Source organism: Ursus maritimus, unplaced genomic scaffold (genome assembly GCF_017311325.1).
Source record: "Ursus maritimus isolate PB19 unplaced genomic scaffold, ASM1731132v1 scaffold_17, whole genome shotgun sequence".
NCBI classification, from domain to species: Eukaryota; Metazoa; Chordata; class Mammalia; order Carnivora; family Ursidae; genus Ursus; species Ursus maritimus.
Genome location: NW_024424119.1, coordinates 25,318,804 through 25,337,651, shown reverse-complemented (window position 1 = coordinate 25,337,651; position 18,848 = coordinate 25,318,804). Strand labels below are relative to the sequence as shown.

General features: G+C 41.4%; 2 pseudogenes; both read left to right on the top strand.

Moving 5' to 3' along the window:
• The first annotated feature begins 912 nt into the window (after nucleotides 1-912).
• On the top strand, nucleotides 913-8,429 carry LOC103680153 (annotated as a pseudogene).
• A 2,022-nt stretch (nucleotides 8,430-10,451) lies between these two features.
• Nucleotides 10,452-11,056, top strand: LOC121103147 (annotated as a pseudogene).
• The last annotated feature ends 7,792 nt before the right edge of the window (nucleotides 11,057-18,848 follow it).

Genomic DNA, 18,848 nt, shown 5'->3' with positions numbered 1-18,848 from the left:
TCAGGAATGTGGTTATCTCTGGGAGAGAGGGAGAGGAAAGACATGGAGGGAATACCCAGTGGAGCTTCCAAGGTACTGGAGAAATTACTCCTTAAATTAATAGGAGATTATTAGCTTTTTATTCTTTAAGTTAAATGTAGAGTTTCAATGTACTTTCTTCATATGCACTTACTTCATCTAGTCACTATTTTATCATTCATTTTAATTCCTCCTAAGTATTAAATACTACTTGATACACTTCTCACTCTTTCAGATTGACAAAGACCAAAAGAGTTTTAAGAGACTAGAAAATATAGTATGTTAGCAGAGTGTAAAACAGACATATATCATATGCTAATGATAGAATGATAAATTTGGCAATACCTATGCAAAATTACAAAGGTACTAAACAGTTATATTTTTACCTGGACTGCTAAATTATGAGTCAAGGAAAGTATGTTGTGGCATTGACTTAAATAGCTAAGATTGGAAAAGTCTGGGAACGATTAAATGACCATCAATATTAGACTGGGAATGAAATGATAGCACATCCAACAACAAATAATCATGCAGCCATTAAAAGAACAGAGGCCGTTATTGTCTTGCTCAGTTGTGGTAGCATAGCTGCCTTGGGCTCAAGTCATGACCTCAGGGTCCTGGGATGCATGCCCGCATATGGGCTCCCCTGCTCATCAGAGTCTGCTTCACACCCTGTCCCATCTGCCCATCCCCCACTTCAGGCTCTCTCTCACTCCACTAAAAAAAAGATATAGAATAGAAAGAAAGACAGAATGCATATTCAGAAAATAAAGAATATTTTCAGTGAAAGAATCAAGAATAAAAAGGACAGTGTGCAAATTTATATGCTAATACTTGATTAAATTGAAAAACATAGAAATCGAAAAAGAAAGAAGGAAAAGAGTAAAAGGAACGATGAAGGTAGGAGACAGGGCAAAAGGAGGGAACTTGACAAGAAGGGGCGTTATTCTATCTGGGTGATTTGTATCCTTTTAAAATTTTACTTCAGGCTCATGATCCTCTGGTGTGACAATCTGGTGATCGAGCAGGTCCACATCCAATGCTCGTAAGAATCCATTGGTAAGCTGACATTCCTCCTCTCGCCACTTCCCCGAAAACTAGATGTAGTCCTCTTGTCATGTCTTATACCTTCATTATAAACTAAAAAGGAAGAAGTAGTTACACATTTCCAGATACATAAGAAAGCTCAGTGAGCATAAAAACAGTGCATTGTTGTGCAAAATTTGTACCGTCTTAATACTTGATTTCTCTGAACAATATCATAGATATTCTGAAAAAAATAAAAAGCATAGACATTGCTAACATTGCTGACTTAGGACTACTAGTGATGCTAGGCTTAATTTTTATCTATATTTTATACTTTTAAATTTTTTTCGACAAGTAACCTCTAATGGGTGAAATCAGATGATAGATAAAAGAGAAATCAATGATGAGAAAGAATCAGAGATTGAGCGAAATCCGCTCTGCCATTCACAAAAGATGTGGCTTTGGTAAATGTTTAACCTTTAAAGTCTTTCCTGGAATAAGAAACTAGGAGATAATACATTCAAGCTATACTACAAAGCTGATAATCAAAACTATGAACAAAAAAAGACACAAGATCAATGGAACAGGATAGTGCTCAGAAATGACTAATGCTCATTTCATCAATTAATCTACAACAAAGGAGACAAGAATACACAATGGGAAAGACAGTCTCTTCAATAAATGGTGTTACAGGACTGGATCTTAGCCGTCTCCTTACTCAGCCACAATAGGGACCTGGATGGAGACCTGCATCGTAAGATCCACAGAGCCTATCTCTACACCAGCCAGCTGCTCTCTGCTCATTTCGTAATAAATAAGATCATTTCTAAAAGAAAATAAATGTGAAAAACTGGAACCGTAATGATATATAGAAACTATAAAAGTAGATTAAAGACATGAAGACCTGACCGTAAAACTCCTAAGAAACATAGGCAACAATCTCTTACACATCGCCTCAACAACATTTCTCAGATATTTCCTCACAAAAACAAAGCAACAAAAACTTGACTTCCACTAAAAACTTTTGCACTGAAGAAACCATCTAAACAAAGGCAACCTACAGAATGGGAGAAGATATTTGCAAACAATGATAACTTGGATACTATCAAAATATATAAAGAATGCATAACTCAAAAGCAAGAAAACAAATAATTTGATTAAAAATGGGCAGAGGACATGAATAGACGTTTCTCCAAAGATGACGTGCAGATGGCTACAGACACATGAGAGGATGCTCAACATCACTAGCATCAGGGAAATGCAGATCAAACCCGCAATGAGATACCACTTCACACAGTCAGAATGCCAAGAATCAAAATGACAAGAAATAACCTGTGCTCGCGAGGAAGTGGAGAAATGTTTAAATGAATGTTTGTGAAGTGTTTGGCACAGTGACTGGCACATGGGAGCGCCTCACTGAATGGAGCCAGTTCTGCTGTTGCTGTTGTTAGACATTCGTCCTGCCTCCCCATTCTGGATGTCTAGGACTCAGCGAGCGGACAACATACTCTGGCCCCGAATTGAGCACTGGCTTCTCTGGGAGCCCGGGGAAAGCTCAGGAGGAAGCCGCCATCTGCTATACACTCTTCTCCATCTCCACTTGACCGTGTCCCACTCGTTACCTCTAATTGGGACAGGGAGATGGTCCCTGGAGGCCACAGGTATGCCTAGGGCCCGTACCCTGTGCACACTTGACATTCCAAACTTTAAATTGCTTCTGGGACTATCAGGGTCCCTGTAGGAGTTCACAGCTGCTGCTAGAGGACTCCTCTCACTGCTGGGGAAAATGTACCCTTGGGATTTCTGGGCCTCAGACCAGGGTGACAGGTCCTCTCCATGAAGACTCTGTGCTGAGGCACCCACTCACCTGCACGTCTAGGAGGAAGGATGTGAGAGAAACCCCACCGAATCTAACGTTGCCACAGGGAGGCAACTTTGGGGAAGAAGGAGAAAGAGGGTCTCGGAGGTAAAGGGAAGTCAGCAGGGAGTGTCTGGGGTCCTTGTCTGGCATCCAGGGTCTGGCCCAGGGCACAGGGAGGAGCTGAGAAATGTGCATGAGGATCAGGAGACTCAGAGAAGAGGCCGCAAGCAGGATGCAGGTGGGAGAGCTGCGCTGTGGTGGGGACAGGGGTGGTGGCCATGACTTCTGCAGAGCATTTTCCAAAGATGGATTTCCTCCTCACCCTGCCTCTGCCCAAGCACCTTCCAGCTGCAACCGACTGTGAGTGAGCTGAGCTGGAGCAGGAGGAAAGCTGAGGCTAAGCCCAGGCAGTCCCTCCTGCTCTACGGAGCTCACCAGTGACCAAGCCCTGCCCTGACATTGTGTTCTGTCTTCCCGGGAGGAGCCCAGAGCCCTGGGAGGAAGGCAGCCCGATTTCCACCCCAACTTGCTGAAATTTCCCAGAGATTGAGCCTTCCTCAGGGTCAGAGGTGAGCAGACAGCAAGCTGGACCCATCTCTGTTTGTGATTCCCAGTCTGTGACTAGTTTCTCTGTTTTCCTCACTTTCTTTACTCCCTTATTCACAGGGGATACTCCCCAAGACCCCAGTGGTGCCTGAAACCACAGATAGTACTGGACTCTTTGTATCCTGTTTCTTCCTATACACATGTACCTATGATAAAGTTTCATTTATAAATCTGACGCAGTGAGAGGTACAACATAGCATATAAAGTTAGGTGAATGTGGTCTCTCCCTCAAGGTGTCTTATTGTGTTGGACTCCCCACCTCCGTGACGATGCAAGATGATAGAAATGGCCACACGATGAGCTGATGAGGTGAGTGACTTAGGTACTGAGATGCAACATAAGGCTACTCTTGACCTTGTGCACCAATGAAAGGCTATCTTCTGCTCCAACCCACAGCTGGAGGTGATGGCAGGGCAGGAATGGAAGCTTTGGAAGAAACATGTGAGTGAGGGGATGTGTACTGAGAATGTTTTCCCTGAATACAAAGAAATTTCTGCCCATTGTATTAGAAAATCTGATAATATTAGGGGCATCTGGGGGCTCCATTGGTTAAGCTTCCTGCCTCTTATATCAGCTTGGTCATGATCTCATGGTGTGAGACGGAGCCCGCTTCGCGCTCTGAGGTCAGTGAGGAGTCTGCTTGAAATTGGTCTGCCCGTCCACTCCCCCAGTACTGCTCCCACAACTGCTCTCTCTCTCTCAAAATAAATAAATTAAAAGTTTTAAATAAAGGAAAATTATAATATTGAGGAGGTACGAAGTGGAATCCCTTCATCTATTGATTTTGCTAAAACTTCTTTTCAGTCACTCTTATCCAGATACATTGTTTACCTAATTGAGATCACAACAGTGTGTATAATTTTGTATTCTCTCTTCTATTATTGAAGTGTAATGATGCAGTTGTGTAAAAACTATAAATATAACTTCAATGTCTAATATTCCATTATATGAAATGCACCATTAGGCATTTAATGGTAGACAGTTATTTTGTCTCCTATGTTCATTCACAAATACGGCTGTGATCAATACTTTTAGTGAGAGACACCGGCCTTCACTCTCATTGTTCCTTTAGAATTTTTCCCCAGAGGTGGAATTACTGAGTTATTCGGGTTTCAAGTTTTCTACGCACTGCTCTCAGAGGCTGTATGACCATGCATGGGGCTCTGGACTGCATCGTGTTCCCTTCCTTTCTTTTTCTTTTTTTCAAAGATTTTGTATTTATTTGACAGAGAGAGAGACAGCCAGCAGAGAGGGAACCAAACAGAGTGGGGAGGAAGAAGCAGGCTCTCGCGGAGGACCTGATGTGGGGCTCATCCCAGAGCCTTTTGATCACGCCTAGCGAGGACGCTTAATGACTGAGCCACCCAGTGCCTGATTTCCCTTGTCCCCAGCTCACATCGACTCCTGTACCTGGGCTGTAGCTTGAGCTCCTGTTTCTTCCATCCTAGTCTCCAAGCCTGACACAGCACTATTCTACTCACCATATCTTGATGGAAACCAACCATTCAGATCCCTTTCACACACACACACACACACACACACACACACACACACACACAACACACAGGAGGGCTGTCTCCTTCACCCAGACTGCTCCTGCCTGGTGGGACAGTGCTGGGCAGAACACCACAGAGCTGGGATGCCCTGGGAAGCACCTGTCAGCCTTTCATGATGCACAGGTAACGAGGCCGGGGACTGCTCAGGCTACAGAATACCACGTCACGGCAGTGAGGTACCACAGCTCGGGCTCAGTGAAGATCTTCAAGCCATTCGGTTCATACCCATTAACCAGCTTCATTCAGCAACTTTTACATGTCGGGCACTAGGACTTCCAAGGTGCAGCTCTCACGTAAATCTTAGGCATCACTCATGCCAACAGCCCATTGTTCAGGGGGAAGAAGCTTCTGTGTGCACAGCTCTATGTCTCACGGGAGTGGACAGGATGCTTCTTCTAACAGAAGCCACTCTCCTTGGCTCTCATCCGCATATCTTTTGCATATTGAATCCTGCTTGGCACTGACTGCATGCTTACTTTCCTCTGGGAAAGGGGGGCTGGGAGAGCCACTGGGAGAATGGGAGATAAGTTGGGGCAGAATTTCATGGTGGGGCAACCAGAGTGGACCTGCACTGAGGAGATGGGAACACCCTCATGAGCTGAATTCAGGGATAAGGAAGGGTCATAGTCCATATATAATGAAACCCATGGTCAAGGAAGAGACCTCTCCTGGCTAGATCAATGCTTCTGCAGGGCATAACTTCCCCTCTCCCCCAGAACCATTTGGCAATGTCTGGAGAATTTGGTGGTTACAACTCAAGAAGCGGGTATCTGGCAGCAGGTGGGCAGAGGCAGGGATGGTGCTAAACATTCTTTGATGCACAGGGCAGCCCCAGCACAACAAAGAATTCTCCAGCCCCAAGCTCACTGGTGCCCAGGCTGCCAAGTCTGGGTTCGACTTAGAGCAGGAGTTACTCTGCCTGACAAGGTACCCTGACATAAACTCTGAGCGTGACGGAAGCAAGAGCGCTGCACGAGCCGAGACAGATCAGAGAACACGCAGAGCTGGTACTGGAGACAGATCTCCTAAGCATCTGTGCAGGAAAGTGAGGCAGCCATTGGGTGGAAAGAACTCAGATTTGGGGCCTGTGATCAACCCCAGCTCTGTCCTTCAATCTTAAGAACCAAATCTGTTGGCTCCACTGAGCTTTGGTTACTTTTATCTATAAAACTTGAATGATGATATTTTCTCCGTGGGGTGTTTCAAAGAAAATGGCACAGAATAGATGCTCCTTAATACCAACCATTCATCCTCTACCCTCCACCCACTACACACACACACACACACACACACACACACACACACATGCACAGCATGTGTACACACACCACTGCATGAAGAAATGATGCTACAGATGTGTAACAATAAGAATCTGAATATAGAGTGTGGGCAACTGTAGCTAGAGACTGGAAATCCTCTCAAAGGGTAAGTGCACGTGTCCATAAGCTGCTGCTTGTGTGGCACAAAATGGAGCAGAGAGCCAGAATATTCCACAAAAATAAAGAATAAACATAAGAGGACAAAGAAAAAACAGTCCTTATTCATCCCTGGCAGATTTCACCATATTCTAAAGAACTGGATTAGATGTTAATGCCATGTATCCGATTCATAACTAGACTCAGCCTGGTTATTAAGAACTGAGTTAACTGGTCAGTAAGCTGCGTGGCTGTCATCCACAGTGTGGGTCCACTCACTCCAATTACTCCTTCTGTGGACTCATAACGTTCTTCCCGCGGGGAACCTCACCCACACATTGTGTTTAATATGTATTCAAACAGGCAGATCCCCATTCTGACAGCAGTCAGGGTCTGTGCTGAGGGTGGGCAGACAAGGACGTGTCCCTAACGTTGAGCGTTTACCTAGGCTATTCTGCCTGCATGTGGATTAACACTTTTAAACAGGTACCTTCCAAATGTACATCAAAGTCTAAAGAGCCTTGAAACATTGGTAGTTTCGGATCAGCGGATTCTCCTCTCATGAGAATCTAAGAAAGCCCAGAATGAAATTTCTATGCATTTACACAAAAAGAAATAATTTACAGCATTTTCCCATGCTCATCATAAAGCAAGGAAAAGCCCTCCTTCACTGGGATTACTCTGTGGCTCCTGGCTCTTCATCCACCTTGCTCAGAAGACTTGGACAGGTCACTTCCTCTCTCTCTGGACCTATATTTGTAAGCTCTGTTGCAGCCCTGACCTTCTCTCATCAAACAGCTAAGCCATCTCCCACACTCTTTTCAGTCACTTCTCTTATACACTATGCTCTCCTATATGTAGCTCGGAGTGACGGTATACCAGATGGCTGAGACTCTTCTCAAAAACTCTCCTGATCCTGCTTTGTACTTGCTGATGACAGAAGCGATAGCACATGGAAAAAGCCACTAGGTCCTCCCTGTGGCAGGGTTCATTCTCCTGGGACTCTCAGCCTACCGAGGCTGGAGAAAATATTCTTTGTGCTCATCCTCCTGATGTACCTGGTGATCCCTGCTGGAATGGGGTCCTCATCCTGGTGACCATTCTTGACTCCCGCCTGCACACGCCCATGTACTTCTTCCTGGGAACCTCTCCCTGGACATCTGCTACACAACCTCTCAGTCCCTCTATCCTGGATGGCTTCCTCACTCCCAGAAAACCATCTCCTTCTCAGCCTGTGCCAGTACAGATGTTTCTCTCCTTTGCCATGGGAGCCACAGAGTGTGTGCTTCTGGGCATGATGGGCTTTGATGCTATGTGGCCATCTGTAACCCCCTGAGGTACCCTGTGGTCATGAGCAAGGCTGCCTAGTGACCATGGCTGTCAGCTCCTGGGCTACTTGGTGGGACTGCTCTCTGTGGTACACACATCCTTGACAATTCAGCTGCCTTTCTGTGGAACAATGTCGTCAACCACCTTGCCTGTGAGCTCTCCTGGCTGTCTTGAAGTTGGCCTGTACTGACATCTCCATCAATGTCATCAGCATGGGGGTGACCAATGTGATCTTCCTAGGGGGTCCCAGTTCTGTTCATCTCTCGTCTCTTATGTGTTCATCATTGCTACCATCCTGAGGATCCCCTCAGCTGACGGGGAGGAAGAAGGCCTTCTCCACTGCTCTGCCCACTTTCACTGTGGTGGTCATACTTCTATGGGACCTTACTTTTCATGTATGGAAGCCCAAGTCTAAGGATGCCCTGGGGACAGACAAAGAGACCTTTCAGACAAGCTCATCCCCTCTTTCATGGTGTGGTGACCCCCATGCTCAACCCCATCATCTACAGCCTCAGGAACAAGGATGTGAAGGCTGCTGGAGGGAACCTGAGTGCTCAGAAATGCTTCACCCACTTGATGGAGGGATCTCTGTGGATCACGTATGGAAAAGACTTTTGATCATTATAGCTCGCTTCAAAAGACAAGTCAAGTTATCCAGAATGCTCTCTGCCCTTCAGTCCATTTTCAGGGAGTTAACTTTTCAGGGTGTATTCTGAGTTTTTGGCTATAGATCTGAATGTTTTGCACAGATCCCGGACAATAAATCTCTAATTGAATACACAAGACATTCTGAACACATGCTAGACCTGAGGAGAGAAGAACCAGACAGCACGCTGAATGGCCTGTACTGTGTCTAAGCTACACAGTCAGTACCGGAGGGAGAGGGCGCCTCAGCACCGTGGCCATCCCTCTTGGATTCCCCAGGAGAGTCACAGGAACAAGGAGGAAGTGGAAATGTTCATTTTGGACTTTTTATTAGATTCAGTTTGCCCAAAGTACTAGAAGAGACAAAGACAAGTTCTCCACATAGAGAGCTTTTAGTCGGAACAATCTATTCCGAATACACTAAACTGAGTTATTTTTCTCAATGCACTTACATTATGAAACATGCTAGTAAGTTAACTGCAAAAGGAGCATAGAGCTTGAATTTGATACTCATCATTGTAGGAATTCCCACTAGAAAAGCTAGTATTTGGTGAGATAGTAACTCACATTCTGAAAAAGAAAGTGATAGAGAAATGAGACAGAGGCTAAATATATTTGAAGACTTTGGGGGCTAACATTTGACATGTTTCTTTGGTCAAGGACTTCTCGAGTGTTTCATATGCTACTGTACCCTGTGACTGTCAAGACATGGAAACTCGGGAGCACTTCCTGAGACTCCGTAGCTCAGCAGGACAAGAATTGGGAAGCATTTCCTTCCCTGTGACCTCGTGGGCTGCTTAACCTTTCCCAGTCTATTTCTTCATATTTTACACCAGTCACTTGATTTTACACCAATTAGTTATAGATAAGTACTGTAAAAATAGGAGCACAATGGAAGCGATTCGATACTAGTAGTGTGTATCATGAATGCTGCACAGCTGTGTGTGCCGTGTGGAACAGAACAAGACATGGTCCCTATAGAACAATAGACACAAAGGTAAATGAGAGACTCAGAGATGTTAGCAGATGAGTAGGAGCATTTTTAGGGCATACTATGAAATGCTTTGATTATTGGCTGACTTATTTAAAAAGAGCAATTTGAAAAGAAGCGGAATTTGAGAATAGATATTGGAAGTTGGAAGGGTGTGCTACAGTGGTATTTACATTTCATATATTATTAAGAATGAATTCTTAAGGATGCATATTTTTAATAAAATTTCACATCCTTAATTAGTTCTGTTCCTGATTTCTACTTGCCCCAGTAGGAACAATTGCTGTATTGCAAATCACACATAATGACATCTAGTGCCATTTAAAACAAACTTTAGACACTTAGTGGAGCCATGCAATATCATTTTAGAAGAGGCTTGGGGTTTTCTTGTTCAACCCTATGTACAGGATGCATGCAGTTCCTCTTTCCAATGTCCCTGACCCGATTCAACCTCAGCATTTTCTTGACATCCCCAGTGACAAAAGAATTCAAAGTAATTCCAGATTTCAGTTTTGTTCAGCTCTTGCAAATTCTTCTTCGAATTATGCTTAACTATACACCAGTAGCTTCTACCTTCACTCCATTGGGTTTAGTGCCTCTTCATGAGATGTATCCAATCTCTTCCTTCTGAAATAAGTGAAGCTGGCTCCTGGTCTCTTAAGTCATCCTGCATTACAAATAAACCCCAGTGCTTCCTCCTATGCCAAATGGTCTTTGTGCTTATCCTCATGTCTATCTAGTGCTCCTGCTGGGCAGCCGTCCTCATCCTGGTGACTGTGTGTCTACTACCTACCAGCACAAGTTCCCATGTACTTCTTCCTGGGAACCCTCCTTCCTGGAGATTGCGTACACAACCTCTCCAGTCACCTCATTTTCTGACATCTTCCTAATGACTCCGTAGAAAACGCATGCCCTCTCTCTGCCTGTGCTCAGTAAGATGCTTCTCTCTTTTTCCATGGGAGAGTCATGGAGTGTGTGCTTCTAGGGCCATCTGTAGATCAATGATGGCATTTGATCGCCTTGCTACCTGTGTACCGTCTCAGGTACCCAGTGGTCATGAGACAGCTGCCTATCGTGCCATGGCTGTCAGCTCCTGGGAAGCTGGAAGCATGACTGCCATGGTGAAACATCTCTTAGTGATATGATTACCCTCCTGTGAGGACAACGTCATCAATCACTTTACCTGTGAGATCCTGGCTGTCCTGAAGTTGCCGCTGACACCTCCATCAATGTGACTGCATGATGGTCGCGTGGCTACCGTGATCTTCCTGAGCATTCCAGCTCACTACACTTTCATCTCCTATGTGTTTATCATTGCTACCATCCTGAGGGTCCTCCTCAGCTGAGTGGAGAAAAGGCCTTCTCCACCTGCTCGCCTACCTCACATTCGTGGTCATCTTCTACAGAACGATGCTCTTGTGTTGGAAAGCCAAATCCAGAGACCCTGGGGGCAGACAAGCAGGATGTTTCAGACAGCTCACTCCCCTCTTTCTATGGGAGGTCACCCCCATGCTCAACCCCCATCATCTACAGCCTCAGGAACAAGGACGTGAAGGTTGCTGTGAAACCTGTACTGCAACCACTTCATCCAGTGATGGTGGGGTCCTGAGAGATCTCTATTCCCTAGTTTCTCTCACGTGAGGGTCTCAGAGGATAAGATAAAGGGCCAATTTCATCAAAGATGCATGGCAAATCTGATCATGGAAGGCTTTATGTGAATAGGAAGCATTTAATGGGACGTCTCTGCCCCTGTCTAGAAGCACTTCTGCAAGTATATACCACTGGTCAAGCCTTAGAGTTTGTCTATCTTTGGGATGCATACTGAACTATTGATGTCCAGGAAAAATAACATTAAGTTTTATTTTTTAACTTACAAAAGCTAGTCTATAGATCTGTAATTCAATCGCTCCTTGGCCTCTATCTTTGAACATATTTGGATGGGTCCTTCATTCATGTTACCTTTCAACATGTCCTATTCCATATTAAACAATAGTAATATTTATCTTATCCTCATTGTTTCTTTCTCTTTATTTTCAATATTCCTAAAACTGTTTCTTGAATTGTTCTCACCCATGTCTCCAATAATTTGAACCTCTTTTCCTGTCCTCAATCATGGTCCCCACCAGAAAATCATTCACACCTTTGGAGCAGAGAGGAGAGTGAGTAGGTGGGCAAAACCTAATGTAAGGGTCAAACACTCAGGCCTTTTTTCGCCCGTTTTTGAAGATGTTATTCACCCCTGGCTTCTGTCCCTGGATAGCTGAGGCTTCCCATAGAGTCATCAGATGATGTAAGCTGAAACTGATTAAGAGAAATCAAATGAATCTCTTAACTCTTGACCAGTCTTGACCAAGCATGCAGCCAAGTGGTGACTGTCAGTTGCTTTTCTACCTAAGAATACCCAACCTTACATGGCAGTCAGAGGGAGAAGGAGGTGATGTTCACCAGCAGACATCTAAGAATCACCCCCATGACTGGTGAGGAATTCCAAGCCAGCTCCCAATTGTTAGCAATCTAGACGTCCAGTTAAAAGAATTAGTGGCATAGAAAGCCTCTGAGAGCTGAAATGAACTTCTAACTCAACAGGGAGGAAATAAATAAACTAACCATGAAAACAAACAGCCTCTCCTGAAAAAGACTCATTGCAGGAAGATGGTGAGACAGTAAAGAGAAGCCGCAGTGGTATGGTCTGTGGAATTCAGGAGGTTATTGAACCAATAAAGCAAAAGCAGTCTATCAAAGACAAGCTAGGAGAAAAGGTGACTGGGAGATAAAAATTTGTCTTATGGGAAAAAATTGACATTGTGATCAAACAATCAGGAAAGTATTAAAAGAGTGTAAAACAATGCATAAAAATGAATTTTTAAATTGAAAAGAACTTACGTTTCTCTCCCAGGCTTAGAGGGAAAAAGAGAGAGAGAGAGAGAGAGAGAGAGATAATTTGGTTATTTGAGAACAGGTGAGAGACATAAAAAGTAGACCAGGGGAATACATTATGTAATTCAGGAGGAGAAAACAGAACAGATGAAAGACAAACAATAAAGGAGGAGTAAAACATTTCACTGAACAGAAATTCTGCATATTTATTCATAAAAGGTTCATCAATCACCAGATAAGAATTGTAGCAAAAGACATACCTATGTACAGTTGATCCAAGGATAAGTTTGATTTTCATATATGCCAAAATAATTCTATAGACTTTTCCACAGCATAAAAGCGTATTTCCCAGCTTTGTAATATAGTTTGAAACGTGATGCCCCCAGCTTTGTGTTTCTTTTTTAACATTTCCTTGGAGATTCGGGATCTTTTCTGGCTCCATACAAATTTTGGGATTGTTTGTTTCAGCTCTTTGAAAAATGCCATTGGTATTTTGATTGGGATGGCGTTGAAAGTATAGATTGCTCTGGGCAGCAAGACATTTTAACAATGTAGTCTTCCAATCCATGAGCATGGAATGTTTTTCCATCTTTTTCTGTCTTCTTTAATTTCTTTCATAAGTGTTCTGTAGTTTCTAGAGTATAGATCCTTTCCCTCTTTGGTTAGGTTTATTCCAAGGTATCTTATGGTTTTTGGTGCTATGGTAAATGGAATTGATTCCCTAATTTCTCTTTCTACAGTTACATTGTTAGTAGTGTAGAAGACATACGAATGGCAACTGATTTCTGTGCACTGATTTTGTATCCTGCCACGTTACTGAATTGCTGTATGAGTTCCAGTAATTTGGGGGTGGAGTCTTTCGGGTTTTCCACATAAAGTATCATGTCATCTGCGAAGAGAGTTTGAATTCTTCTTGGCCAATATGAATACCTTTTATTTCTTTTTGTTGTTTTGTTGCCTGATTTCAAGCTATATTACAAAGCTGTGATCACCAAGACAGCATGGTACTCGCACAAAAACAGACACATAGATCAATGCAACAGAAAAGAGAGCCCAGATATGGACCCTCAACTCTATGGTCAACTAATCTTCGACAAAGCAGGGAAGAAATATCCAATGGAAAAAAAAAAACAGTCTCTTCAATATACGGTGCTGGAAAAATTCAACAGCTATATACAGAAGAATGAAACTCGGCCATTCTCTTAACACCATACACAAAGATAAATTCTAAGTGGATGAAAGACCTCAATGTGAGACAGGAATCCATCAAAATCCTAGAGGAGGACATAGGCAGTAACCTCTTTGACATTGGCCACAGCAACTTCTTCAAGGCACGTCCCCAAAGGCAAGGGAAATAAAAGTGAAAATGAACTTTTGGGACCTCATCAAGATAAAAAGCTTTTGCATAGCAAAGGAAACAGTCAACAAAACAAAGAGGCAACCCATGGAGTGGGAGATGATATTTGCAAATGACACTACTAAATAAAGGACTGGTATCCAAGATGTACAAAGGACAAAAATCACATGATTATATCAAGAGAAGCAGGCAAAACTTTCCAAAAACCAGCACCCATTCAGATAAAACAAAACAAAAAGAAAAAAGCTCAAAATTGAACTGGAGGTCCTGTCAGTGCAGTAGAGCCAGAAAAGAGACAAGTCTATCAATTTTAAAGGAAGATGAAAGTTGTCATTTTCACTGGTGTTATTATTGCCTACTAAATACAAAATCTAAAAAAGCTTTGAGATATATTATATTTGATAGAGTGTTCCTCAACACTAAATGCATGTACAAAAAAAATCTATTTCATTTCTATATTCCAGCAACAGGTTATGAAATATTTTAAAGCATATCAAGAAATAGAAATATTTAAGTTTAAAAATGATGATTAAATATTTAAATATTTATAAATTTAAATATAAACATGCATGTTTACCTATTTAAATATAAAATTGTGATATATTCATATTAAAATGTAAATATAAATATCATCATGCAGAGGTAAATCTAGCAAAAGATCTCCAAGACCTTTATGTGTGAATTTTTAATAAGAACATGTTTTGAATAATGGTAAAACAGAGGAGTATTTCCTATTCATGGGCAAGAAACTTCACTATGGACATAATAGTTCTCCTCAAGCTGATCTACATATTCAATGTAATGCCAATTTTTAAATCCCCAAAATAATTATTCTATAATTTAAGAAGTTGGCTCCATAAAAAATAGAGAAAAAAATGGACTAAAAACAGCCATAACACCTGTGACGGTGTATTGGGTGGGGATAAAAAGGACTTACTCTACAAGATACCAAACTATACTATAAAGCAATATTGATTCGGGCAGCATAACATCAACACGGCAACAGGCAAATAAACCAATGGAAAAGATTAGAGATCCCATACATCGCATTAAGAAGAGAAAGGACAACAACATATGATCCTCTCAACTGATGCAGAAAAAGCATTTGACAAAATATAGCATCCTTTCTTGATTAAAACTCTCTACAGTGTAGGGATAGAAGGAACACACCTCAATATCATGAAAGTCATACACGAAAAGCCCACAGTGAATATCATTCCCAATGGGGAAAAACTGAGAGCTTTTCCCCTAAGGTCAGGAACATGACAGCACTGTCCACCCTCACCACTGTTGTTCAACACAGTATTAGAAGGCCTAGCCTCAGCAATCAGGCAACAAAAAGAAAGAAAAGGCTTCCGAATAACCAAAGAAGAAGTCAAACTCTCACTCTTTGCAGATGACATGATACTCTACGTGGACAACCCAAAAGACTCTACCCAAAAATTGCTAGATCTCATACAGGAATTCAGCAAAGTGGAGGGTATAAAATCAATGCACAGAGATCAGTTGCTTTTCTGTACAGTAACAAAGAGACAGAAGAAAGAGAAATTAAGGAATCGATCCCATTTACAACTGCACCAAAAACCTTAAGATACATAGAAATAAACCTAACCAAACAGGCAAAGGATCCGTACTCTGAAAACTATAGAACACTTATGAAAGAAATTGAGAAAGGCACATAGAAATGGAAAAACATTCCATGCTCGTGGATGGGAAGAACAAATATTGTTAAAATGTCTACACTACCCAGAGCGATCTACACATTCAATGCAATCCTATGAAAATACCATCAACACTTTCCACAGAGCTGGAACAAATAATCCTAAAATTTCTATGGAAAGACACTGAATAGCCAGAAGGATGTTGAAAAAAAAAACCAAAGCTGGTGGCATCATAGTTCTGGACCTCAAGCTATATAATAATGCTTTAACCCTCAAGACAGTACGGTACTGGCACAGAAACGGACACATAGATCAATGGAACAGAATAGAGAACCCAGAAATGGACCCTCAATTCTATGGTCAACTAATCTTCAACAAAGCAGGAAAGAATATCCAATGGAAAAAAGACAGTCTCTTCAACAAATGGTGCTGGGAAAATAGGACAGCCACATGTAGAAAAACGAAACTGGACCATTTTCTAATACCATACACAAAAATAAACTCAAAATGGACGAAAGACCTAAATGTGAGACAAGAACACATCAAAATCCTAGAGGAGAACACAGGCAGCAACCTCTTCAACCTCGACCGCAGCAACTTCTTGCTAGAAATGTCTCCAAAGGCAAAGGAAACAAAAACAAAAATGAAGTATTGAGACTTCATCAAGACAAAAAGCTTTTGCATAGCAAAGGAAACAGTCAAAACCCAAAAGACAACCTGCAGAATGGGAGAGGTATTTGCAAATGTCGTATCAGTTAAAGGGCTAGTATCCAAGATCTATGAAGAACTTATCAAAGTCAACACCCAGAGAACAAATAATCCAGTCAAGAAATGGGCAGAAGACATGAACAGACATTTCTCCAAAGAAGACATACAAATGGCCAACAGACACATGAAAAACTGCTCAACATCACTCGGCATCAGGGAAGTACGGATCAAAATCACAATGAGATACCACCTCACACTGGTCAGAATGGCTAAAATTAACAAGTCGGGAAATGACAGATGTTGGTGAAGATGAGAGAAAAGGGAACCCTCTTACATTGTTGGTGGGAATACAAACTAGTACAGCCACTCTGGAAAACAGTTTGAAGATTCCTCAAAAAGTTCATAATAGAGCTATCCTATGCCCCACAATTGCACTACCAGGTATTTGCCCAACGATACAAACCTGCACTCCAATATTTTTAGCAGCAATGTCCACAATAGCCAAACTATGGAAAGTGCCCAGACATCCCTCAACAGATGAATGGAAAAGAAGAGGTGGTATATATATACAAGGGAATATTACTCAGCCTTCAAGAAAAAAGAAATCTTACCATTTGCAATGATATGGATAGAACTAGAGGGTATTATGCTAAGCAAAATAAGTCAATCAGAGAAAGACAATTATCCTGTGATTTCACTCATATGTGGATTGCAAGACACAAAATAGAGGATCATAGGGGAAGGGAGGGAAAAACAAAATTAGACAAAAACAGAGAGGGAGACAAACCATAAGATACTGTTAACTGTAGGAAACAAACTGAAGGTTGTGGGAGGGGAGATGGGTGGGGGGAATGGGGTTACTGCATGATTGGCATTAAGGAGGGCACCTGATGTAATGAGCACTGGGTATTATATGCAACTGATGAATCCCTGAACTCTACCTCTGAAACTAATAATACACTCTATGTTATTAATCAAATTTAAATAAAATAAAAAATTTTTTAAAAGAATACAGATCTCAGAAATGGACCCATGCATGTTTAGAGATTTGATATATAACAGATTTGTACAGATCACTGGAGAAAGGGTAGGTCACAAATGGAAGCAGGACAACTAGACATATGTGTACCAAGGAGAAATGTATAAAATATTTAGAGCAGCATTCAGCTAGGAGGCAACTCAATTACCCATCAAAGTAGTAATCTATCATTACATAAGCTGTGCTACATTCATATAATGGAATTTAGCAATACGAATTAATGCATTTAGCTATACTCATAAATATGAATGAATCTCACATAATATTGACTAAGGAAACAAGTCAAAAAGAATACCTAAAAGGGTTCAATTTATATTGAGTTTAGAGAGAGGAAAGCCTAAACTAGACTATTTAAGGATATATGCATAGGTCATAAAACTCAAGAAAAACAAGGAAATGATTAACTAAAATCAGGAATGTGGTTATCTCTGGGAGCACAGGGAGAGGACAGACTAGGAAGGAATACCCAGGGAGCTTCCAAGGTACTGGCAATGTTGTACTCCTTAAATTAGGAGATTATTACTTTGTTATTCTTTAAGTTAAATGTATGAGTTCAATGCACTCTCATATGCTTTTACATATCTGTGCTATTTTTCACATGTTCAATTCCTTAAGTATTAAATACTAAGACATGATATCACTTCTACTCTTTCAGATTGACAAAGACCAAAAAGAGTTCTTAAGAGACTAAAATAGTATGTTAGCAGAGTGTAGAAACAGACATGTTCATATGCTAATGACAGGAATGTGTAAATTTGGCAATACCTATCAAAATTACAAACTACATAAACAGTTATATTTTTTCTATGTGCTAAATTATGAATTCATGAGGAAATGTGTTGTAGCATTGATTATAATAGTGTAAGATTGGAAAGTCTGGAAGATCTAAATGTCCATCAGTATTACGTTGGTTAATTAAATGATGGCACAAACTTACAATGGAACATAGGCAGCCATTAAAAAGAATAAGGCCGTCTATTGTCTTGCTCAGTGGGTTAAGCATATGCCTTGGGCTCAAGTCATGACCTCAGGGTCCTGGGAACATGCCCCAAATGGGGCTCCCTGCTCATCGGGGATTCTGCTTCTCCCTCTCCCTCTGCCCATCCCCACACTCAAGCTCTCTCTCTCTAATAAATAAAATCTTTAAAAAAAATAGAGGCAGTATTACAGATTGTTTTCAGATACATATACCCAAGATATATTGTTCAGTAAGAAAATCAAGATATTAAAACAGGACATTGTTGTGCAAAATTTGTCAATGTCTTAATATCTTGATTTTCTCACTGAACAATATCCATAGACTATCTCTGAAAAAAAAAAAAAGCATAAGGACATTGCTAACATTAGTTGCCTTAAGGGAACATACTTATGATAAGATAGGGGCTTAATTTTTAATCTATATTCATTTATACCTTTCAAATTTTTCTTCAGGTACAAGTAATACCTCCTAATGGGGTGACAATCATGATGATGAGGTCGAGAAGGAGGATGCAATCAATGATGATAAAGAGAATCAGAGGTATTGAGACTGGAATTCCTGCTCTGCCATTCACAAAAGATGTGGTCTTTGGTAAATTGTTTAACCTTTTAACGTCTGTTCCCTGGAATAAGAAACTAGGGAGTTAATACCACATTTCAAACTATACTACAAAGCTGTAGTGATCAAAACAATATGATACAGGAACAAAAATGGACACATAGATCAATGGAACAGGATAAAAAAAACCAGATATAAACCCATGCTTATCTTGTCAATTAA